Here is a 26,080-nt window from a genome sequence, read left to right as displayed (position 1 = left end):
AAAAATCAAAGCCTTCTGTCTGGGTTTTGAATCTCTTTCAGATTTGTAACTGCTTAATATTATATATGTCATGCCGATTTTCTTTTGGTTCAATCATGTCAATTGAGATTCTTTCAAAGAAAAAAAAAGGCTTATAAAAAAAGAATTATTTGTCCACCACAGTAAGACTTTAAGAAATTTATCAAGATATTGATCAAGAGCATTTTATTTTTAAAATTTTTTGCTGGAGCTGCTAGGTGGAGTGGATACCCAGAAGGAGAAGCGAGGGAGATCTCAGGGCAGGCAGAGAATCAAAGTGAAAGTCAATTTGAGTAAGTTCTCCTTGGGCTAGCTTGCACACACTGGACTCTTTAATTCCCTTTGTTTTTATGGAGAATGTACTTTCCAATGGGACTTAGTTGAGAATGCTGTGCTCTGTACTAAGAATCTTTGAGAGACTAAGCAGGAGAAGAGAAAATGCTCCCATATAGATGACCTGAATACTTAACAAGCAGTAAATAACAACAGCTACACATATTGTCCATTTACTATGTCCTTGCGCTCAGATGGAATTTCATTATTTTCCATAAAGCCCAGTGATTTTAGTGTGATTGTGTCCACTTTAAGGATGAAGAAACTGATGGTCTAGGAGGTTAAATAATTGGGCCCAAGGTCAAGCAAGGGCATGGTTTGTCTAAACTTTGAATAAGATCTGTTTGGTTCTTGCTTTTGACTACACCAAAAACCTGACAGATGGACTTGCAGTTGGAAACTGGGTTAATATCCTATTTCTAAAATCTTCTACTGTTTAGTTTCCCTATTCTTAGAGGAGGTCTTTTTTTGGAAGCCTAGTAAACTGCTCCTCCTAATGCCTTTCACTCATGAGTGATGCAGCTGCTCAAATCAGAAACCTGAAAGTTATTCCAATGCTCCCGTTTTCTCAGCCGGCACATGGATAAATCAAGTTCTAGAGATTCCACTCCTTTGATTTCCCTGCAATCCACCTTCTTTAGCTCTGCATCCATGACTGCAGTTCAGAGTGTGCCATTTTGCAGTGCTACTTATAGCAGCCTCCTAACTGGCGTCTCTGCCTCCAGTCTTGCCCCCTCCAGTTCACTTCCCAAGAATGCTTTCATTCCTAACAGTGATTTAAAAAAAAAAAAAAAAAAAAAAAAAAAAAAAAGTGTAACGAATCCTGTTCATTCGCTACTAAAAAATGTTCACCCTCTTTTCATTACTTCAAGATGAAGTTCAAGTTTCCTAATATTCCTTATAATGACTTCACTGATTTGGTTTTATCTTTCCAGGATCATTTATTATATAACATTCTCTGGATCAGGATTAGATTTGGTTACAAGTGACAGAAAAATGAAAATACCAGTGGTATAAACTATTAGAAAGCTGATTCTTTTTCTTTACATATGGGTGGTATCATTCAGACATCCAGAATCCAAGTTCTTTCTAGATTATTTTTCCACTTCCTTCGCCATGTTGCTTCTATGTCATTGGCCGGGGTGGCTGCTGGAGATTGAGCTCTCGAATCCCCATGTTAACCCATGGAACAAAGGGAGGATCAAAGAAAGTCATGCCCTTCCCTTTTTTGATGGCATCCAAGAAGTTCCACTTAGGAACTCCCATTTCGTTTCCATGTAACTTGGTCACATGGACACATCTGTTGCAAAAAAGATTGGGAAATGTAGTTATTGTTTTTGTCAACCATTTGTCCAACAACAAATTGGGGATCCTATTCTCAAGGAAACAGTAGATAAAATAAACTGGGGACAACTAATAGTCTCTGATACTTCCACCCTCAGCTGTTTGTAGTGGCCTGGGCTGAAGTGTCTGCCCTTGCTGTACATCTCACTCCAGGACCTCCTGAAGAGCGCTGATCCTGCATTGTACACGTGGTTCTTCTCCTGTGCCTCCCCACTTGTCAGATAATTTCTTGAGGACATGGATGACTCTCTGGCACCGACAGTTCCAGGTTTTTATTTTTGTTTCTTTAAATAGAGCATTCTGTTTAGCTTAAATGTGGAAACATAACCATAGACGTCTGAGAATGTGAACACAGGTTATAATTCTGCACAAGAAACATGCATTGCAAGAGTCCCCCAGCTGCTGAGTCAGAGGTCTGTTTGAGGAGGCGATAGTTAAGGCCAGAATTAGGAGAAGGAGCAAACCACATAACAATCTGGAGGAAGAGCCTTCTAGACAGAGAATTCATTAGGACAAAGGCCTTGAGGCAGGAAGAGCCTTTGCATTTTCAGGGCAGAAGGAAGCATTGTGGCTAGAGGCCAGAAGTGAGAGAGAGAGTGGAAGTGTGGTAGGTGGGGACAGACAGCGCATAAAGGCAGCATAGGGTGGAAGTTATAAGTACCAGCTCTGGGACAGAGCAGTTGGATGACACATGGTTCTACCACTTGCTAGCTGGAGATCTGATTAAGTCACTTAGTCTCCCTGTGCCTTAGTTTTCCCATCTGTAAAATGGTTATAGACTAGTATTTCATAGACTGGTTGGTAGATTTCAATGAGTTAACACATACAAAGCCCTTAGAATAGCACTTGGGATATGGTGAACACTCAATAGGTCCTCGGCGTCTGCATTCTTGCTCCTGCTGATGTGCGTCTAGATTCTTGCTATGCCTGTCTTTCCAATATTGTATACCCAAACCTGGGCTCCTATTACCTTCCTGCTCTCTGCATTTAATTAGTTGCTTTCTTAGTGAGGGTTGGGTTTGACTGCATGTAACAGAAAAGTCAGAATATATCAGGCTAAACATATAAAACCAATTTTTTCTTTCAAGTAGAAATCCTGAGGCAGGCAGGTCACTCAGGGCTGAGATGGTGCCCTATGCACCTTAGAGACCCCTAGTTCCTCCATCTTACTTTTTTAAAAATTATCTTAGACTTTTGACTTAAGATAATTGCTGAAGTTTCAGCCATTGTATCCGCATCTCAGAATGACAAAAACAGAAGGATGGAAGAACAAAAAGGCATATCTGCTTTAAAAACTTTTCCTGAAGCCCCATCCTACAATCTTTTGCCATCACATTGGACAGAATTATTTATTTACATGGCCAAACCTAGCTACAAGAAATGTAGTTTTCTTTTCCAGCCTGGTACGTTGCGGTTCAGTTACTAAGAAAAAACAGGAGGCCAGGTGCGATGGCTCACACCTGCAATCCCAGCGCTGTGAGAGGCCACTGCGGATTACCTGAGGTCAGGAATTCGAGACCAGGCTGGCCAACATGGTGAAACGTTGCCTCTACTAAAAATACAAAAATTAGCCAGGTGTTGTGGCGCGCGCCTGTAATCTCAGCTACTTGAGAGGCTGAGGCAGGAGAATGGCTTGAACCTAGAAGGCAGAAGTTGCAGTGAGCTGAGATGCTGCCACTGCACTCCAGCCTGGATGACAGAGTGAGATTTTGTCTCAAAAAAAAAAAAAAAAAAAAAGAAAGAAAGAAAGAAAGGAAAGAAAGAAAAAAGAAAAGGAAAATGTTTGTTGGAAGAGGCCCATCTCCTTTCTTCTTGCCTAATATCTAAACCAGACTCTCATTCTTTGTCTCCTAGGCCACTTCCAATGGGCTTTCTGCCTAAAGAGTTTTCATCTTCAACACATTTTCCACATAAAGTGCTGTGGTTTGAATATGTGTGTCCCTGAAAAATTTATACTTTGACACCTAATCCCCAATGAGATAGTATTATGAGGTGGGGCTTTTGGGGAAATCATTAGGTCATGAAGTTAGAGCCCTCATGAATGGGATTATTGCCTTATGAAATAAAACTGAGGGAGCTTGTTTGCTCCTTCTGCCACATGAGGACACATAGAAGGCACTCTCTATAAGGAACAGGCCCTGACCAGACACTAAATCTGCTAGCACCTTGATCTTGGACTCCTCAGCCTCCAGAACTTTGAGCAATAAGTTTATGTTATTTATAAGCCACTCAGTATAAGGTATTTTGTTATAGCAGCCAGATGGACTAAGACAAGGAGCCTTCAGCGGCTCCCATTTGTATCAAGCAGAGCTCATAAACTGCTGTCCTGCAAGCTGAATCCAACCCAAATTCATAGTTTGATACTTTCATGGCATTTTGAAAAAAAAAAAGAATCAAACTAATTATCGAAATTTAACAAACCAAAAGTCGCTCTAAAAGCTTGCATGCTTGCATTTCTTTCTTTCAATAGCAGAAGTTCTGGATCCACATTTCAGAATGGCGATAATTAGCTGCGGCTGAATAATCACTCACTCCTTGGATAGGGCTTGAGATTTCTAGTTTGCCCAAATCCCCACTCTTCCTCTTACCTCACACCCAGGCCACTCCCCTAATTTACATTTTCCACCTGTCCCCTCAAGGCATTTACTTTATAAGTCTCGACTTTATAAAATCGAAAACTCCTATTATCTGTTTAAGTCCCTTCCTTGATCTGGTCTTCACTTACTTCTCCAGCAAAACGTCCCACGATTCCCTTCATGTTCTCTGGGATCCAACACACTCCCCACACAGCACCTCTCAACTGTAAGTTCTATGAGGCCCGTGTCTGTTTTTTTAGTCAATATATTCCCAGCACCTGTGACAGTGTCTCACTCATAACAAATGCTCCATAATTAATTGTTAAAAGAAACTGTGAACCAATACCTCTCTTTTGTTACCTCCCTGCCTTTGTTCCTGTTGTTCTCACTCCCTAAAATGATAGGGTGTTTTGTTTTGTTTTGTTTTTAAGATACAGGGTTTTGCTCTATCACCCCAGGCTGGAGTGCAGTGGCTCTCCACACTAACCCTCCCAAGTTGCTGGGACTACAGGCGTGTGCCACCATACCTGCTATTTTTTAATTTTTTTTGTAGAGACAGGGGTCTTGCTTTGTTGCCCAGTCTGGTCTCAGGCTCCTGGCCTCAAGCAATCCTCCCACCTTGTCTTCCCACAGTGCTGGAATTATAGGCATGTGGACACACCTGGCCTAAAATGACCCTCTTAACATTCACATGGCAGGTACAAACCACCCAGAGTTCAACAACCCTCCTCAGTGAAGTCTGCCCTGACCTACTTGCTGGAAGTAACTTTCTCCTTCTATGAACTCTTGCAAAGTCTTAGTGCTTTTAGCAATCATGGACGTTCCAAGCCACATCCCTGATGGCCTACGTCTTTCACATTTTAGAAGAGAACTAGGTTAGGGAAGACTCGACAGGTCTGGGAAGTAAAATCCAACCTTACTCTGGTGGCTATATTTGGAGGGAAGTGAGAGAAAAAGAAGACAAAGGGCTACTGAGGCAGTCCAAGCAAGAAATGATGGTACTTTTGGCCTGGGGGTTGGCAGGGAGGATGAAAAGAACTCCCTGGATCTGAGAGATTATTGGCACATGAGATCATTGGGACTTGATGATATAATGGATGAGGTGGTAAAGGTGGAGGAAAGGGAGATTTCAAAGGAACTCTTTGATTGCTGGTTTATGCAAGAGATGAACTATCATCCCCTGAGTGATAAAACACTTAAGGAGAAACCAGGCTTCAGAGTTTAGGTTTGTTCGAGTTTACTTTGAAGGTCTTTGAGAAATGCAAGTTGAGATAAAGCTACCAGCATTATCAGATGTCGAAGCCCTGGATATTTATTGATAACCCTGGTAATAATAATTCCTGAGTGTCGAGGGAGAAAGTATTAGAACAGATGAAGAGAAGGAGCTTGTGACCAAGTCTTGGAAATCTAACATTTCATAGTCAGAAGGTAGAAATTGAGCCTGCAAAGGAGATAGAAAGGGAAGGTGCAAAGCCCTAGGAGAAACCACATAAGGATGGTGTCTTAGCCCATTCTCACGCTGCTGATAAAGACATACCCTGAGACTGGGCAATTTACAAAAGAAAGAGGTTTATTGGACTTACAGTTCCATGTGGCTGGGGAGACCTCACTATCATGGCAGAAGGTATCTCACATAGCAGCAGACAAGAGAGGAGAGTTTGTGCAGAAAAACTCCTGTTTTAAAAACCATCCGCTCTTGTGAGACTCATTCACTATCATGAGAAGAGCCCAGGAAAAACCCGCCCACATGATTCAATCACCTCCCACCAAGTTTCTCGTATGACATGTTGGAATTGTGGGAGTTAAAATTCAAGATGAGATTTGAGTGGGGACACCGCCAAACCATATCAAATGGCATTGAACAGTCAAAGAAGAGTGTTTCAAGATGGGAGGAGTGGTGTATTGCTGAGAGGTTAGTAAAGATGAGAACTGAACAATATCTATGATGTGGCATTATGTATGCCTTGAGAGCCTCTGAATGAGCCATTTCCGAAGGCTGCTAGGCCAGGCAGGAGGAAGCCTGCTGCAGGGTGTGGGTAAGGAGGAGAGGAAAGGGGACAGTGCCCGTGGCTATGGTACACCATAGCTGTGGTCAATGCTGGATCGGGGGAGGCAGATGTTAAGGGTTATTCCTGTGATGTGGCTAAAAATATTTATTGGATTTAGCAGCCTGGAGCTCATACTTAGGGAGAGGCATCCATTTGCGAGGAGTGCTAGGGTTGGAACCCAGGTGAGAGAGTTGGGAATTGGAAGAGAAGGAAGCAGAAACTGTGCCAATGATGTGGTGTTGCAATGAACATTGGCTGCACTCTCTTTTGCCTCTCTGCCTCCATTTACACAAGTGCTTACTGGGAGCCCCAGTCACCCACCTCCTTCCCCAGCAAACTGGCTCACAGATGATGTCAAGGAAAAGAAACCATGGTGTGTGAAGAAATGCTTCAGCGTTTTTCTGTATCTCAAAGCTAGTGAGTTCACTGGAATTTTTTAAGGGAGACCATACCCTGCCACTGCCCCCTGCACCGCCTCACCCTGTGCTGGGTTTCTCCGTGTGTGCATGCGCGTGTGTGTGTGCACGTGCACATGCACATATGTGTATTTAATGTCAAATTTGAGGTCTCCTACTGGTTTAAAGTATTTGAAAGAAACTTCTTTGCAGTCCAGGGACACCTCTGTGTGGTTTCTGAGAAGGATGAGGAGTTCAAGAAGTGAAGACTCTGTCGTACATAAAGAGAAAACAATTTCACTGTGCAATCCAGGAGAGACAAAGCAGTGTAGCATGTGGCTTCAGGATTCCGGCCAGCAGAGGTGAGTTAGAAAGACAGCTCTTAACCTTCACACTTACGTGTAACATTAGAGGACAAGGTACTCAGTTGGTGGTGAAAATGCAATGAAAGTAAATTTTGACAACTGCATTTTTTTCCCATCAAAGTCAATTTAACCTAATTTCCAGTGACTAAGTGTCTCATCCTATTTTCAAAATTCCATTGAATTTTAGGCAACTAGATCTTATAACAAAGTTGAAAAAATTGAAATATTTTATTGGTCACCTGGGCTTCAGAGAGGCCTTGGAATTTCATTCCATCTTTCCTCTATAACCAGCAATTGTCCAATAGCAATATAATACAACCCACAAATTAATTTTAAATTTTCTAGTAGCCATATTAAAAAATGAAAAAGAAACAAGTAAGATTATTTTAAGAACATATTTTATTTAACCCAATATATCCAAAATATTACCATGTCAATGGGCAATTAATATAAAAGTTTATTAATGGAATACTTAACATTCTTCAGTTCATCCTACGTTTTTGAAACCTGGTATATATTTTACACATATGGCACATCCTAATTCAGATGAGGCACATTTCAAATGCTCAATAGCAGCACATGGCTAGTGGCTATCAATCATATTGAACATCACAACTCAAAACAATCATAAAAAAGTCAGGTACAAAAAGAATCTCATCTAACTGGAAAATAGGGAACTCATATTTACTGAACACCTATTAGGTAACAGCCACTGGGCTCTCATGTCGTTTACTCCTCACCACAATTCTGCCACATAGATACTATTATCTACCTTTTTTATTTCTTTTTTCTTTCTGAGACAGGGTCTCACTCTGTCACCCAGGATGGAGTGCAGTGGCATGATCACAGCTCACTGCAGCCTCAACCTCTGAGGCTTAAATGATCCTCCCACCTCAGCCTCCCAAGTAGCTGGGACCACAGGCATGCACAACCACTCCTGGCTCATTTTTAAATTTTTTGTAGCGCTGGGGCTTCCTTATGTTGCTCAGGCTGGTCTTGAACTCCTGGGCTGAAGTGATCCTTCCATCTCGGCCTCCCAAAGTGCTGGGATTAAACATGTGAACCACTGCACCTGGTCTCTATCTTTCTTATTGAGAAGGAAACTGAGGCTCAGAATGTTTAAATAAATTGTGCTTCACTAAGAAGTGGCAGAAACAGCATTAAACTCAAGGCTGTGCTTTTCTTAACACATGCTGTTGCTTCCCGTGGCAGTATTGCTTCCCTTGGCAGTACAATCAGTTAAACCTCCCTGACTCCTTAGTGCATATCATGATGTTCAGTCAAGACGTGTTCACAGTAAGAAGAGCAGCTGTAAGACCACCAAAGAGTAAATGCTCCAAAGAGCAAAAGGAAAGAAAAAGAGCCACCCCATCAAACCCCAATTCTTTTTAAATAATAGATGTGATAACCAATCTGAAAGCAAATTTCACTGATTGCCTTCCTCGTGTAAATACGCTTTATGGAAGAAAAAAGAAAGTATGCAACCTTAGGAGCCTGATCCACTTCTCAACGCTCCCTCCTCTGCCTTTCTCATTCTCGTCTTGCAGGGAGCCTTCTGTTACCTGACACCCTCTTTCTGGCTTCACCTTTGTGCACCTCCTCTTCCCTCTGGCAGGAAGATTCTCCCTTCTCCTGTCTGAGTGATTACCTCCTTCTCATCCTTCAAAGCCTGGCTCAAACATCACTTCCTACGAGAAGTCCTCCCTCACACCCTAGGCAGAGTCGACCATTTTGTCCTTTGTGCTTTAATTGTTCATCTTTCTGTCAGAGCAATTATTACACATTTGTTCTGAGGTCTGTTTTCCCACAGGGTATGAGCTCCCAGACACAGGGAGAACACCTTATTCAATCCCTGTCGAGCAAGTGGCTGACTCTGCTATTACCTAAGGTCTCCTGGTCCTTAAACCCTATGGAAGATTGATTTGGATTGAAATTACATTGATTAGGGAAACCTAAAGCACTTTGCAAGGGCTCTCCAAATTCTGGGGGAAGTTCTTATGGTTTATGGTCTTATGGTTAATTCTATTCTCATGTCCTAACTTTGTCAAAATCTATTCTCTGTGTCTTAGAGCTACTTCTTTCCATTCAGCTCTGACATTGGGCCCCCACATAACTTCTCTTTGACTCTCCCTTCATCCCAAAACCAGCTACACAAACAAGCCATTTTACCAAAGACCAGGGGATCCCAGGAAGCATGATATACGAAAAATCAAATAGCTTAAAACCTGGTACTAGATTTTTCTGCAATCCTGTTGCCCTAATATTACATTCCTACTTCCTGAAAACTTTCCAGCCTCTTTCTCTCTAATTCTTTTTCTGCCAGCCTCCTTGCTTGCCCCCTCCCTCTGTCCTCCTCCTCCCACCCCCCCCTTTTTTTTTTTTGAGAGGAGCCAATACCCAATATTCCTCTTATTTTCTCCTGTAAAATGGTACATCTTTTCCTTCCTGCTAGAGCTGCTCCAGATACTGGAATTTTCACGGATCTCCAACCCAAACACTTAGCAAAGTATTTTCCCAAGCACAGTTTCCCTCTTGAGAACGATCTCAGCCAGCAGCTAAGATAATAGTAATATCTCCTTCTGTCCAGAGCAGGGGCAGCAAACGTTTTCTGTAAAGGGTGAGATAGCAGATAATTGGCTTTCTAAGCCATAAGATCTCTGCCACAATGACTCAACTCTAAGTGTGGCCTTAGACCAGTTACTTTACTTCTCACAATCAAGTTTTCTTACCTATAAAAGGGAGTTAATGCATATTTCACAAAGGAGTTGTGTCTGTTCAGTGGGACAACATCTAAGACAGTCAGTGCAATGCCTGACACACACAAAAATATTGTTTTTCTTTCTTCTATTTTTCCACTTCAGAGAACAACTGATTGTAAAAAATATTGCATTAATCTGGGTTTAACTGTTTTAGTAATTCCTGAACAATAGCAATTGCAATTTAGATGATATTAAAACAGGCAGACTATCACACAGAAAGGATTTAGAGATTCAAGCACATTGCTACATTTGCCAGTTGTTCTTTTGTTTATACGTAACATAAAACTAGGGCACACTGACTTTTGAAAAAAGAACATTTATTGGTTCACAAACTTAAAAATTCCTGGGTTAGGTTTTTGTATCTAGTGGGTCCAGGCACTCAAATCACGTCATTGGGAATCTGTGTTCTCTTCTTCCTCCTCCTGGCAGGACCTCCTTTGAATGGTTTCCTTCTCAGACAGATTATCCTCACGCAGTAGAAAATGCCCATGCCCTCAGGCCAAATCACACCCAAAGCCTGTTTGTGTACAGCCTGTGAGCGAAGGAAAATATTTACATTTTTAAAGGGTTATAAAAAATGCAAAGAAGACTATGTGGCAGAGACAGAGATGTATGGATACCAAGCTGAAAATTATTATTATCTGGCCCTTTCTAGAAAATGTTTACTGACATCGCAGCTCCAGCGCACAAAGAACTCTTCTTGTCAATTTTTTTTTTCTGGTAGAAGACCCAAGATTGCTTTCCTGGGAGCTTCTTATTGTTTCTCCGTGCTGCCTTCCGGAATTTTCCTCATTTCTATATGTCTCAGGCACCAGACAGAACTGGATTAATGGCTTTACTGATTCTCTCTTCAGCTGCCCTTGGATTTTTAATCTTAATTACTATATTGTTTATTCTCAAAGTTCTATTTAGTACAATATGCTTAGTCTTTTCTATGGCTTCTTTGTCTCTCATTATTTCTTTCTTTCCTTAATCACCTTAAACGTTCTTATTTTATAGTCCCTAGCCAAAGCTGAGTTTGGGGAGGTTTTATATCTTCTATTGATAGGTCTGCTGGCATTGGCTCATGTGTTTGGGGTTTTAAAAAAATCTTGGATTGTGAATTCATCTTACATGGCATTTAAACCATGGGAATCCCGGGTCTCCAAGTTTGAGGGCATCTCTCTGGTGCTGCTTTTGACAGGAATTTTAGGAACATCTAAAAACTGTTTCTACACTGATTTAACACCCAGAGGTCTCCTGTACCACAGAGGGAGTACAACTTTGAACCCCAAAGCTTGTGAAGGCAGGCCTGGAGTTTCAAAAATTTTCCCCACTCAGAGCTCACTCCAAGGAATGCAAGTTTCTCTATCATTTCCTTTGGTCTTTTAGGGGAAGGAGGCCTTTCCCCGCTTTTCCTCTTTCACTAAGGGTAGCAACTTTACGTGGGATATCAATTTTTCCTTCTGTCCCAGACTAACCATCAAATCCCAAACTCCTTGGTTTGTGAGATCATCAAATACCCCCAGGTGGCCCCAGCTTCAGTGTGCAGGTTATTCTCTGGTTTTAGTTTCCATTTCATTTTTGGCCCCTGGGATTTTCTTTTCTTTCTTTTGAGCTCAGTTGGGACATTTAAAGGGACGCCAGTTCTAGTTTATACTGCTTTTCCAGGTGTTTCATAGCAGGAGGGTTTCATGTAATGCAATCCACCACATTGCCCCGAATGGAAATTCCATTAGGCCTGTGAGACCCCATGTAAGACTATGCCAGCACCATGTGCCACCCACAGAGAGCTTCCTCTGCCACTTTTATCACCTAGAGTAGCACCTTGAGAGGTGCTCACAGGATGTGTGTTGGAGGTGACCATTTGGGTGAGTTTCCAGGAAAGCGCAGCAAAGCCTGCTGATAATGTGGCTTGTGTGAAGGTACCCAGTACAATCATATGCACACGGTGTAGTGGCTCCTGCAGCATTGTGTGGGGCTTAAGAGTATATGCTCTAAAATCAGACTATCTAGATTTAAATTTGGTTTCTTCTGCTTCCTAGTTGGGTATCCTTGGGCTAGCCACTTAACTCTTCTTTTCCCAGTATGTGAAATCGGGGTGATGATGTAACCTATCTCAGGGAGTCATGGAAAAGAGTAGACGAGGTAATGTCTGCAAAGGGCTGGGCCTGCGTTGTGCTCTGATAAATCCTCACCTTCGTTTGTTTCAGGGAAAGGAACTGGGCTACAGAATAGATGCATACACAAGGTCGGGGTAGGGGCACAAAAGCCCATCAGGATAAACTCGCCCCTTCCCAGAAGTGAAAAAGGGAAGGAGGATGAGGAAAAGGCTGAGGTAACTAAAGAGAATACTGACCCAGTCCTCAGGAGGAAAAATAAAAATTAAGATTCTAACAAAGACTCTTTGGGCTGGGCGCAGTCACTCACACCTGTAATCCCAGCACTTTGGGAGGCCAAGGAGGGAGAATCGCTTAAGCCCAGGAGTTCAAGATCAGCCCCGGCAACATAGAGAGACTCTGTCTCTACAAAATTAACAAAAGAGCCTAATGTTGTGGCGTGTATCTGTAATCCCAGCTACTCGGGAGGCTGAGGTGGTAGGATCACCTGAGCCTGGCAGGCTGAGGCTTCAGTGAGCTGTGATTGCGACACTGCTCTCCAGCCTGGATGACAGAGCCAGTCCCTGTCAAAAAAAAAAAAAAAAAAAAAGGAAGGGAGGAAGGAAAGAAGGAAGGAAGGAAGGCTTTTTGAATTATAGAATTCGATGAGGATGATTTAAAGTTTGTGTGTGTTGATCTAAAAATGAAACCCCACCGAAGGGTATTACGGGCTTCCATAAGCACAGAAATGTCACTGTTTATTATGGAGGCTGTGAGAAGAATGTGCAAAGCACTTGGCCTTCAATGGAGGTGAAGGTGAGACTAGGAGAGAGTCAGGGGTCCTTGGATCTCCATGCTCCCCTTATGCTTCCATTAACTGCCTCTTACCTAATTCCTAAGTGGTCAGTATTGAAGTGCCATGCAATTGCCTTAGAAACTTCTGATGCCAGAAAATTCACTCTCAAAAGGAGAGCAAAAGATTATCAGAAATTCCGAAACATTTTCAAGGGAAACTTGAGCTGATACAAAATGCAAAAAGGTCTGCAGAATTTTAATACATTTCTGATACAGGCTAGAATTAGAAATCTTGAAAAGATTTGTTTAAAGTATTTTTAAAACGTTTTGCTACAGGAACAGTTATTTGTGCAAACACTATTTCTTTTTTTTTTTTTTTTTTTTGAGACGGAGTCTCGCCCTGTCGCCCAGCCCAGGCTGGAGTGCAGTGGCGCGATCTCGGCTCACTGCAAGCTCCGCCTCCCGGGTTCACGCCATTCTCCTGCCTCAGCCTCCCGAGTAGCTGGGACTACAGGCGCCCACAACCGCGCCCGGCTAATTTTTTGTATTTTTTTTAGTAGAGACGGGGTTTCACCGTGGTCTCGGTTTCCTGACCTTGTGATCCGCCCGCCTCGGCCTCCCAAAGTGCTGGGATTACAGGCGTGAGCCACCGCGCCCGGCCTTTTTCTAACTGGATTGTGTGGTCCCCCAAGCCGGAGTGTGCAGACTAGGAAGTGGTCCTTGAGCTGCTTCCTCCTGAGAAGTGGTTTGAACACTGGGAAATGTGTTTCTCCCTCAACAAGTGCTTATTCAGCAGCTTGAGTGGCACAGAAAGGTGATCATGATCAGATATCAGCAACACTCCATTTAATTTTTTGAACGGTTGCCAACATTTCTAGGAGCAGCTATCTATGAGCTTTGAGTAAGGATTTTGTGACAGTTAAAATCAGAGAAAAACTTGCTACAAAGTTAATCAGACGTTTTCACTGTTAAAAACATTTTTTTTTTTCTGCGCATGTCTTTGGGTACAAATAGAAAACAGTTCACACAAATTATTGTGATCTGTATGGTTCCTATATAAACACACTGAATATTTTAGTTTTTATTTTTTCTCTTCAGGATGCCAGTGTCTCTACATCGTGACAACTTTGAATGTGACCATTATATCACCTACTAAGTCGGGCTGAGCTAGAAATTATGGCTAAAGTTCCAGAAAGTTCCAGAAAGCACATTTGGCCTTACAATAGATAATTATGAACTGCAAAAGCTGCGCATTTACTAAATGATATGCTCTGCCAAGGATCAAGTTCCCCATCACACAGAGCAGCAGAAGCCACTATCAGGAATGCTGCAGTGGATTTCTGAGTTGAGTATGGGGTTAAAACACAAGTCCCTAGGTTTAGTCCAATCTTAAAAATTCTATGATTTTATCTTTTAAAAATAATGTTTGCATAGTATTTTAAAGTTTTTAATGAACTTTACATACATGATCTCATTGATTCTTTTTTTAAAAAATGGAGGTCACTTTTTCCTGGCTTAAACAAATGAAAATAAATATAAACAATATAGACTTCTGAAGAAGGATGGCAGAATAGAGGCAAAATAGAGACTATCCTTCTCCAACATCTAAAATATGAATAAAAATAATAAAAATCAACAACAACAACAACAAAAACAGACACAAAAAAACAGCAACAGCAAGAACACAAGGAAATGGCAGCAACCTAATGTCATAGACTTCAAAAAGGGGAAGACAAAGAAAGGAAAGAGATTTTAGAAAAGTAGTTTCTAACTCTGTGCTCACTTTGGAAGCCTTAAATTACCAAAATATTGAAAAATCGAATCAAAAGCTATAAATCAGAAAAGAAAACCAATTAGCAGAGCATATTGTTTTCCCTAAATGCTTTAGGTTATAGAACAGGTTAATAAGAATATGAATTCAACATGGTGGGTCCCAAAGAGGAAATGAAACAAGAGAATGACCTGGAAAAGTGATTTTCTGCTGTCCTATAGAAACAAATTAAAGACCAAAACATTATTTTTATTTTTTTAAAATTATACTTTAATTCTAGGGTGCATGTGCACAACGTGCAGGTTTGATACATAGGTATACATGTGCCATGTTGGTTTGCTGCACCCATCAACTCATCATTTACATTAGGTATTTCTCCTAATGCTATCCCTCCCCCAGCCCCCTACCCTCTGACAGGCCCGGGTGTGTGATGTTCCCCCCTGTGTCCAAGTGCTTTCATTCAAAATGACATTATTATAGAATGGATAAATAGATAAAAAATCTTCAAAAAAAAAAAAAAAAAACTAAATAGACACAGCTCAAAATAAGCTTACAGACAGAAAAAATGCTTAAGATAAAGGTAGTGATTGCAAGTGAAAAGCACATAGCAATTTGAGCCTAGTTGTTAAGCCTGGTTGTAAAGAATCTCCAAATAGGACAGATAAAATATTCAAAGCTATAAAACAAAAAAATTTGCTCTGACAAATGCAGAAACGAATCTGCAGATTGAAAGAGCACACCATGACCCAAGAAAAACAAATACTAAATGATCAGCACTGAGACATATCCCCATTAACTTATCAAACTTCAAGGACTTTTTTAAAAAAGTATTTTGGCATAGGACATAAAAAGTAAAGGAAGCCAGTTAGGGTTGCCTTTGACACTAATAATCAATATTGCATGCCAAGATATAATAAAGCACCACCTAGGATTTCCAAGGGAAAGTGTGACTCAAAAATATTTCACCCATCCAGAATGAGTTTAAGTAGAAAAGTCACAGATAAATATTCTGGCCCACAGCAGCACTCAGGGAACACACACTCATGAGTCCTGCTTGAGAGGAATTGTTCAGTGATGAAACAGTCGATTTAGAGATAAATAGAAATAAAATATTTGGAAATATAGAGTCTGGGATAAAAAAGACTTATTAGGAACACATAATTCATTTGAACATGGAACTGATGGTATTAAACAATTATGAGATTAATGTTTCCACAACAGAATGTGAATATTATAAGCAATGATAACGTAAAAGTAATATTACAGCCAAAATTGGGAAGTGAGGGGTGGGGAGATGGGAGGAAGTACAAGTCTAAAGATTTACTCATCTTTCCGATGTGTGAGTCATTCGATATTGTCTAAAACTGAAACATGTTGCTAAAAAAAAAGACTCCAACCTTTTAACATTTTTCACAGTATCTTTTCTTAACCTTATTTCCCCAAGAAGGAATTTTTAGCAAATAGTATCTCCTGTGGTAAAGGATATTTAACGAAAGGGCAGCAATTTTTCTGTTTTATGTTAGTTTTACTTTTCTAATGTTCAATTCAAGTAACATTAAATCCATTAGTTTTTTGAACAGTGTGCATAATATGCTCATATTTGTGTAAAAATATTTTTGCCTATCTATGTCTGTTTCTCTTTCAATCTCTCTTTAGCATATGACATGGCTTGGTTCTGTGTCCCCACCCAAATCCCACCTTGAATTTTAAAATCTCCATATGTCAAGGGAGGGATCAGGTGGAGATACTTGAATCACGGGGGTGATTTCCCCCATGCTATTCCCATGATAGTGAGTGAGTTCTCAAAATATCTGATGGTTTTATAAGGGGCTTCGCCCTTCACTTGACACTCATTCTCTTTCCCGTTGCCCTGTGAAGAGGTGCCTTCCGCTACGATTGGAAGTTTTCTGAGGCCTCCCCAGTCATGCAGAACTGTGAGTTAATTAAACTTCTTTTCTTTATAAATTACCCAGTCTTGGGTATTTCTTCACAGCAGGGTGAGAATGGACTAATGCAGTATACATTTCCCTTTCCTCTCCTCACCTTTCTAAATAGTAACTGGATTTTCATACAGATTTCCATCTCTCTGAGAGGCAACCTAAGTACTTCAGGGGACTGTGAACCCAGCTCCAGGGCCAGGGTGGAATGATTGGGCTGAAGATAATCCCTTATCCCAGGGAACTCAGGTCGAAACCAACCAGGGTGTGGCATTTCCTGCAGTAGAATCTGGAATGGGTTTGTGACCCACCTCAGGTTAGTGAAACATGAAGGAAGGATTGGTGGAGACTTCTGAAGAAGGAGCTTCCAAGCTTTTAAGAGAAGCTCACCATAGGAAACTCCCTCTGTCCCTCTGGACTTGTCTGTTTAAAGGTGCAAAACATGGAGCTGCTACAGACATTTTGCAAGTGAAGACTTTTGCCCCATACACAACGACTAGAAGCTGGATGAGGCCAACCCTGAAGATCACTCTGTCTCTGGATGTCAATTACAAAAAATCAACACATTTCTATGTGCTAAAGCAATTCTATTTGGATTTTACATATATTTTTGAAACCGAAAACATTGTAATCTATATATCTACTTAGAAAGATGTCAAATATTCATCTATACTAATCATTTGGGGTTATTACTAAAAATTCTTTTTACTTTTCTTCATTGCTTACTTTATAATGAGCTGTTTCCTTTTTTAAAACACAAAAAGTTATTATTCTTGCATATTAAATTGTTAAACATAAAAGTAATATGTACTCATTGGAAAAAAATCCAGACACCTTCTCTTCCAGGTGCCCTAAATAGAATTAGGGAGAGAGAAATAATGATCTCTGATCAGAAAATATAATAAAAACGATTTTAGAAAGAGTCAACATATTTACTATGCTTAGAAGTTTACATATATAATCTCATTTAATTTTCACAACATATTATGCAGTAGGAAGCTTCATTAGCTCCATTTTGTAGACAAAAAAAAACTCTTGCATCCTGCAATTTTCTGAAATTCCTTTGAAAAGAGACAGCTTTTAATAGCATAGTTAAATATAAAAGATTTATCACATACACATGACAGAGAAAATTAATATAGTCATGCATTACTTCGTGATGGGAATATGTTCTGAGAAATGTGTTGTTATATGATTTTGTTGCTGTGTAAACATCACAGAGTGAACCCACACATCCTAGCTGGTTGTAATTCTCATCCTAACCTAATTCTCTTAGGTTACAAATCTGTGCAGCATGTAACTGTACTGAATATTGTGATCATTGTAACACAATGGTGTTTGTGTGTCTAAACATTAAACAAATACAGTAAAAATACAGTATTATAATCTTATGGGGCCATTGTTATGTATGTGGTTGAGTGTTGACTGGAATGTTGTTATATGGTGCATAACTGTGTATGCGTGGGACTGTACAACACAAAATGGAAATGGAGGTAGCAGATCTTTTGCTGTTTTGGTAGCCACTGGGACAGAAGATTGAAAGCCACTAGGTCTTAGTAGTTGGGGGTGACTGAGTTTTCTAAATCTTATAAAAGAGAAAAGCCCATATCTTTCCCCAGAAGCTGCCACCATCTAAAATCGGACCTCTGACATTTTAAAATAACTTACTGATATGGTTTGGCTGTGTCCTCATCCAAATCTCATCTTGAATTGTAGTTCCCATAATTCCCATGTGTTGTGGGAGGGACCCAGTGGGAGATAATTGAATCATGAGGGCGTTTTTCCTCATACTGTTCTCATGGTCATCAATAAGTCTCACAAGATCTGATGGTTTTATGAGGGGAAACCCCTTTCGCTTGGTTCTCATTCTTTCTCTTGCCTACTATGATGTAAGTTGTGCCTATCATCTTCCGCGATGATTGTGAGGCCTCCCCCACCAGGTGGAACTTTGAGTCCATTAAACCTCTTTTTCTTTATAAATTACCCAGTCTCAGGTATGTCTTTACCAGCAGTGTGAAAACAGACTAATACACTTACTCAGAAGTATAAGCTCCAGTAAGGTATGGACTGAGTCAGCCTTATTTTATGTTATATTCCCAGCACTCATCATAGAACCTGGTATATAGTGAGTGCTCAATAAATGCTTGGAGAAAGAAAACGAGAGAGAGGAAAGAAGGATTATTTTTTATTTCTCTTCTGGTCCACCCACTTGCACCTTTCTCCAAGTTGATGATGCCTTTATCTGTACACATCTTCCTCTTCCTCCCCTTTCCCTTACAGCTGGCAAGAAGACACCTGATAGCAGAAACTTGAACTGCACTCTTGGGTCATGAAAGAGAAGCTGCATTTTGAGGATGACAAAGTAACAAGATCAAGTCCTAGTTAAGCCACAATTAAAGCCCTGTATTGCCTCCCAGATTTCTGCATGGGGGAAAGATGTCCATCTTCTTTAAGTTGTGGTATTTTGGGGTCTCTTTGAAACAGCAGTCTTATTCTTGATTAGTATTAGTCAAGTACTAACACACGTTAAGAGAAACTGTAGTTACCAGGATGGTAAAATCATTGACATTTCCCTAATTCATTTGTTAATTTTATTATTATTTTTAAACATTAGATTTTCAGAAACTCATTTGGCTTTAGGGGGTTTATTGGGTCATATAACTTAAAAACTCCAAAGGATTTTGGGTCCCAGATACAGTTAAATGCAAGGGTTAAACAACATACATAGAACTCTCACTTTATCTCCATCTCTGGCTTTGCTTTTTTCTGTACTGTGTTGACTCCTAGAAAGAATCTCTCTATGAGGTGAACCCTAAAAGCTCCTGGCTTATACTGTCCTTAGAGATAGCAGTTCCAGTGGGAAATAACTCCATATCCCCAGAGTTCCCATCAGAACTGGAGATTGGCCCTCATTGGACTTTCACTGAATCATGTACCATCTCTTAACCAATCACAGTGGCCCGTGGCTCAGACCTGGGACATGCGCTCTGCCTTGCAGCTGGGGTGGATCAGTTGTACCTGAGCCATGTGCATTAAGGGTGGGAAAAGAGAGGTTCCCCAAATAAGGCTTAGGGTGCTCTTAGCAGAAAGAAAGGAATGAATGCAGACAGGCAACAAGTACAAATGTCCACTATAATTTATTTATTTATTAATTCGACAAATATTTATTGAGCACCAAGAATGTGCCTGGCTTTTTCTTAGATGTTGGAGATGTAGAGTGAAGAAAATTGACAAAAATCCCTCCCCTCTATCTTAGTCCATTTGAGCTTCTATTACAAAATACCATAGACTGGCGGCTACTAAACAATAGAAATTTATTTTTCATGGCTCTGGAGACTGGATGTCCAAGATCAGGTTACCAGCAATTTCAGTGTCTGGTGAGAACCGACTTCCTGGTTCATAGATGCCGCCTTCTAGCTGTGCCCTTAACATGGCAGAAGGGGCTGGCTAGCTCTCTAAGACCTCTTTTATAAGGGACTAATTCCATTCATCAAGGTTCCACCTTCATGGAGAAGGCTTTCCACCTTCATCTAAGAAAAGCCCCATCCCCTAATACTACCACTGTGGAGGTGCAGATTTCAACATAAGAATCTGAGGGGAAGACACACACACATTCTGTCCATTGCACTTTCCCAGAAAAGTTCTTTGTATTCAATAATAATGAATTTCTTATTTCTTTTGTCCTCTTAAAAAGCTTATGTGTACCTTCTTCTGGGATGTTACAAAACTAACCAAGGGTTCTAGAATAATCTTAAGGCTCACAAAAACGTGATTTGTGGCTTTTATATTGTGGAGGAGGGTGCAAAGGCTTGGTGGGGTTTTGGTTGTGAGGATGAGAGAGGACTGAAAGAGAATCAAGAAAAAGTCAACGTGATACCCAAACGGTTTAGAAATGGAGTCTGTATATTTTCATATGGAGTCATCTCACCCACAGGAGAGCTCAATTATTCTTTTTTCCCCTATCCTAATCTTGCATCACACTTGAAAGGGCTGGAAGAAACCTTACAGTATGACATATGGGCACCAGTTAGGCTTTTATAGGTCTAGGAAATAAAATACTAACTTCTATAGTTTTTCCTCATGAAAAATGTAAAGTAATTTGTCTCCTGGAGGAGTATGGAAGCATTTGCAATGGTTTCCTGTTTTGCACACTGTCCTTGTCTATGCCAGCTTGTTGTCTCGACAAATTTATTCTCAACAGCAGCAGGACATATGCTTATGATTTTCGGAACGGAGGCACTAGAGATAAGGTGGAACCTATCGCTGAAAAATGAACCCCAGTGAAATTGCTTCCTAGCCCCATATTTCAAGATATGTTGGTTATCCTCCAAAAAGTGCCCGAATCAACAAAATTGATTCAGAGATTTGTACAGACTTCTGACACAGGCACAGACCGTATTTTAAATGACATGTAAACATTGATGTTGTACCTCGTCTCGTCAGCCCTGGCCCTTGTCTCCCCCACCCAACTACCACAACTTGGCAAATACTGACAACCAGAAGGTTTTTATTTATTTAAACAAATATTTGGTGAAGAAAGGGAGTGGAATAGTCAAATTTGGGTTGTGGTTGGGCAGGTGATGGGGAGCAGGATGGGGAAGAATCAAGAGACGTCAGCAATGAACTTCATCCTTGTACAGTATACACTGGGGTGTCTTGGGTGACCTGTTATGTCCTTGCCAAAAGCAAAACAAAGGGCACAGGCTTGATATAGATGGGGAAAGTTTGTGTATACCGTTTGACTCAATATCTCAAAACCAAACTGGTCTATTGTAACTGAGTTTGCAAGTTGCTTTCTCTCTCTCAGTACTTCTTTTCCCTATCTGTAAAATGGGATTAATAATACATAGTTCTTAAGATTGTTAGAGGACTAGATGATGTATCCCACATAAAGCATTAAGTATTCTGGCAGGCACATAGGGAGTGCTTAGTAAAAGGTAGTGCATGCACACACACACACACACATACACACACACACACGTGTTCACACAAGCACACACCATGTCCTGATTATGGACTTGTGCATGTCATCTTTATATAGTTGAACATTAGGCCTGTGACTACAGTCCTTCCACAGGCAGATGTCCTAACCATCTGTAGGCTCAATGTAGGAGCCACCCAGGTGTTTGAGTGACAGGATTATTCAGAGAAACCCACTTCAAACCTAGACAGAGACAGCTCTCCTTGATGGCTCAGAGCATCTGCTTTCTAGCCCCAGAGAGCCCATTTAGATAACAAAGGCAAATCCCAGATGTGAGATGGCTGATAGCAGCCCCCAAATAGAGCAGGTGTGGGGTGGAATAAAAGCCCTCTGTTGTCCATTAGTGTCAGCGGCACCTCCGTGTGAAAGGTGGCACTGCTGGAGCCTCCCATATAAGGCAGGAGATGGAGTTCAGGAGCCGGGGAGTGGGGCTGGAAAGCTGCTGAACAGAAGGTCACTGCTTGGCCACCAAGCTGATGAGACCTTGAGAGGAACCTTGCCCTACAGCCTCATTTGCACAGGAAGAAACTGTGCTAGCAGAGATTAGCAGAGATTAGTGAGTTGCTAGAGATCTACTGCGAGATGGAGGCAAAACTAAGAAAAAGAACTCAGGTCTTCTGCCTCTAGCCCAGTCAGTTGCTTCTCCTGTATCTCCTGGGGTCATCTCACCTGGTCAGGGCTTGAGAGTATTTATTCTGAGCAATTATCCAGAGCAAGGAGAAGAAAACCATAAAGGAGGAAACTGTCAAGGAAGGAAGAGAAAGGAAAATTCTTTTTTTAAAAAATGGGGGAACAAGTTATTTTTTAAATATAAAATTGAATCATACTTACTAAAAAAAAAGTTAAAACAGTTTAGAACTATAAAAAATAAGAAGAATCTCATGCTCTTCATTAAACACAGCCTCCCCCATCCTATTCACCAGAGGTAAAAACTGTTAACAATTTTTAGTATGTCTTTCAGACTTTTCCTAAATATTTACATTTATATACATTTTAAAAAACATAGATGAGATTACACAATACATACTCTTCAGAAAGTTACTTTTTTACTTAATATGCTGCAACTACCTTTTGATGTTTATGCTCATTGTTAAAATGGATCTACTGTGTTTCATCATGTGGGTATAACATGATTTATTTAACTGGTTCTCTAGAGATGGGCATTCAGCTTGTTTCCAGCATTTTTCTCACTAGTACAAACAGCAGTAAGTATCTTGTTCAAATACCCTTGTGCATGTGTGTGAGCATATCTTTCATAAATGTTTTAGAGTTGGGTCAAAAGGCATACACATTTTAAATTTTAATTGATTTGACTCACTATACTTTCAACGACTGAATCAATTTGTACTTTCACCCAAAGTTTTCCTTTCCCTACCCTCATCAACACTGGGTGACAGCCATCTTCATACAGTTTTCTTTATGTTGTTTTCATGGAAGTTCTTGAATTCCAAGTACAGTTGGGCATCCATTTGTATTGTGAATTGCCACTTGTACTTCTTTTATAATGAGCTGTCTTTGATTATGAGCTGCTTGCTTTTATCTTTGGTCCATTTTTCTCCTCGGTTTTCACCTGTTTTTCTTTTTGGCTTTATCAGTCAAGAAAAATGACAGAGACAAGTCTGAATCATTTTAGGAGGTTTATTTGCTGAAGCTAAGGATGCATGCCTGGGAGACAGGTCTATGCCTTTCTTCGAAGATGATTTTGAGGGCTTCAAATGTAAAGGGGAAAAGAGGGGGATACTGAGAATACACAGTTTTCATGCAAGAGGGACAGTAGGGAAAAAATAGTGACATGCCTTCGTCTGGCTCAGTGAATGTGAATTTTTACACAAGATAGCATAGACAATAGGGCAGAGGAAAGAATAAGATATGCATTTGTGTCAGGTGGGCAGGGGGATGGCTTTGAGTTCTGTTCTATGTCCCCACACCTGTGAAGATAAGCTATCGATTTGTATTGCCATGGTGAATTTTAACAGAAATGCTTTGAGGTAAAGATCTTGGGGCTATGAGAGAGATGTGTAGCTTTTCATCTTGTAGCCATCTTATTTAGGAACCAAAGTGGGAGGCAGGTTTGCGTGACCCAGTTCCCAGCTTCATTTTTCCCTTTGGCTTAGTGAGTTTGGGGTCCCAAGATTTATTTTCCTTTCATAGCTTATAGCAGTTCTTTGTAAAATTAAATAAATCAATCTTTGTCTACAGTATGGGTGACAGTAACATTTCTCAGTTTATTATTTTGTCTTTGGGCTTTGTTTTGCTCTGTTACATTTTTATGTGATCAAATTTATAAATCTACTCTTTATAGCTTCCGGGTTTTATGTCACACTTTAAGAGACCTTTATCATTCCAAGAAAATAAAATACTGCCTTTATTCTAATGCTTTCATAAATTTTTTTATGTTGCAAAGAATAGACCAAGATGAAATTTATTTTAGGTAAGAAATGATGTAAGGATTCAGCTTCCTTTCTCTCTCTCTCTCTCCTCTCTTTTTTCCACTCCGATCACTAGTCTATTGTCACACTATTTATTGATTTATTTATTCTTTGACCCTTACCTGAAGTGTCACCATTTTTACAAATCACATTCCCATTCACAGTTAAGTATTTATCTGAACTCTATTTTGTTCCAGTAATCATTCTGTCTCTTCATGTACTAATATAATTTTGTCTCAAATACTGCAGGATCATAATACATTACTAGTTTCTATTAGGGCTATCTTCACATAACTTCCATAAAATAAACTTTGCTTGTTTGTTTATTCATTTTAAAAAAGGACCCCTGGTTATACCTCAAAGACAAGACATAGAGATAATGATCTAGCATTATATTTTGCAAAATCTACTCCACATGTGTTTTTCAGGTTTCTGCTCATATATATGAGCAAAATCTTGTAATGTATACAAGCCATTTCCTCCTGGGTCATCATATGTTCCTGATCTGGGGTACACTGTGATTTGAACCTAGTTATTGGTCTAGTGGCAGCAGGGGCAGTTGTAGGTCTTGTGGAAAATGAGCATCTCCTCAGAACATTGTTATCCCAGTGGAGGTTACTGCAGGGCTTTCAATCAAAGAAAGTGTGGTCTCCCCAGACACAGAAGAACAAGCAAGGGAGGCTCAGAGTGACGTGGGTGTGTTTAGAATCAGTTCTAACCTGATGCCTCACTCCAAGTTTCAGTGTCTCATGCTTTCCCAATCGATTTCCTATCTTTTACATCAGAAATTTGGCAAGGCTGTGAATTCAACTGAAATTGTAGTTCTGCAAGCCTCCCAATTAAATTTTACATTTGATTTTTATCAGTATCAGTCTGTGGCCATAATAAATAAAAGATTATTTTTGGGCTGCCCTAGAAATGTCTGGTTCCCCACTCATGACCTGAACTGAAAATTAAATGAATTTTAGCTTGTCATTTGCTTTCTGTAAATGCTACAGTACCCTCCAGAGGATCCATCCAACATCATAGTCCTTGCTTTAGTTTGCACTTCATCACAATTACCATAGTTTGATTAATTGCAAAGCTACTACCTGCCATGGATTATTAGTATCAATTTTCCACTGGCAAAGAAATTGTCTCTGTACTGAAGCCTAAAATCATGATGAGACTAGTATCAAATCTCATGTGTGAGGGTCTGTCTTTTAGGAGGATCACTTCTGATATCAGTTCTGTAAGGTCTAGTCAGGAGATAGCTATTCACCAGTAATTTGAACAGAAAAAAATGTAATATACAGAATTATAAGCTAGTAAACTGCAATTAACTACTAAAAGAGGCAAAAGAGAACTAGAGAATATAGGAGTAACACGAAGAAACTCCTACCTCTAGAATGGAGAGAATATAACATAAATAATTAAGAACAAGAAAGAAGGTCCCTCCTCCAAGGCTGAATTCAGCCCTCAGTGGGTATCTTGTGGCTGACACAGAAACATGTAGCCTCCCAGTGGTAAAGAAACTTGTCAGAGAGTTTGGCCAGAGCTGGTCTGTAGGAACAGCTTGCTAGGTGGTTGAGACACTCTAGAAGGTGCAGGCAAGCTGCAGCTGTTCTGCAGGGACTGAAGCTGGGTAGCTAAGTTCACTGGAGCAAGCTGGTGGGCTGAGCTGGAGAGCAGGACATGGCCAGCTGGGGTACCAGGGGACTGGAGCTGACTTATAAGAAACAACCTGCAGGCAGCTGACGGGTCAGAGCTCGTCTACAGGAAGTGGTCTGCTGGGTGCAGGAGAAACTCACTGGAGAGTGAACGACTTGGGCCTCCTGTCTGCCTGTTTGCTGACAGCTGTACCGTAAGAGAATAAGTGCACCATAACTGAAGATAAGCCTCTTCTGCTGCTATGACCTTACAGCAACACCCCAGTACCCTCTATTGACAATTAGGGTAACACTGTGGCAGATGGAAAAGGAGAAATGTTTACACGGTCCAGCCCCACTACCACTAATAGAGCAAAGATGGGTGCATTTGGAGCTGAGAAGAAATGGGTTGATAACTGGCACAACTAGTATGGATTACATTTGCCAGTTTCAAGATCTCTATTCTGAAGGTCTGGAGATCTCTTATATTTGATAATTATCCACTGTTAATAAGGGAAACACCCAAACCCTTTAACCAATGTGGTGCTTCATTTTCTCGGGTTTCCTGTGCCTCTCCACGTATGGGTCTTTAAAATCTACAATGTCAGCAGCTTCAGTGCTCG

At 40.5% G+C, this 26,080-nt stretch overlaps 1 long non-coding RNA gene across 2 annotated transcripts in view; it reads right to left on the bottom strand.

Moving 5' to 3' along the window:
- Positions 1 to 202: 202 nt before the first annotated feature.
- LOC135970943 (uncharacterized) overlaps positions 203 to 26,080 on the bottom strand; it is a 68,067-nt gene continuing 42,189 nt past the window's right edge. Inside the window, exon 2 of one of the 2 annotated variants that reach the window (XR_012435326.1) lies at positions 203 to 1,651. This is a non-coding gene — a long non-coding RNA (uncharacterized lncRNA). Of the gene's footprint in view, positions 1,652 to 10,138; positions 10,371 to 26,080 lie in introns of those variants that run through there. The other variant, XR_010586883.1, reaches the window with a different exon arrangement.

This window comes from Macaca fascicularis, chromosome 5 (genome assembly GCF_037993035.2).
Source record: "Macaca fascicularis isolate 582-1 chromosome 5, T2T-MFA8v1.1".
Taxonomy (NCBI): Eukaryota; Metazoa; Chordata; class Mammalia; order Primates; family Cercopithecidae; genus Macaca; species Macaca fascicularis.
The sequence above is the reverse complement of the archived record's forward strand: the minus strand, read 5'-3'. Positions and strand labels throughout refer to the sequence as shown.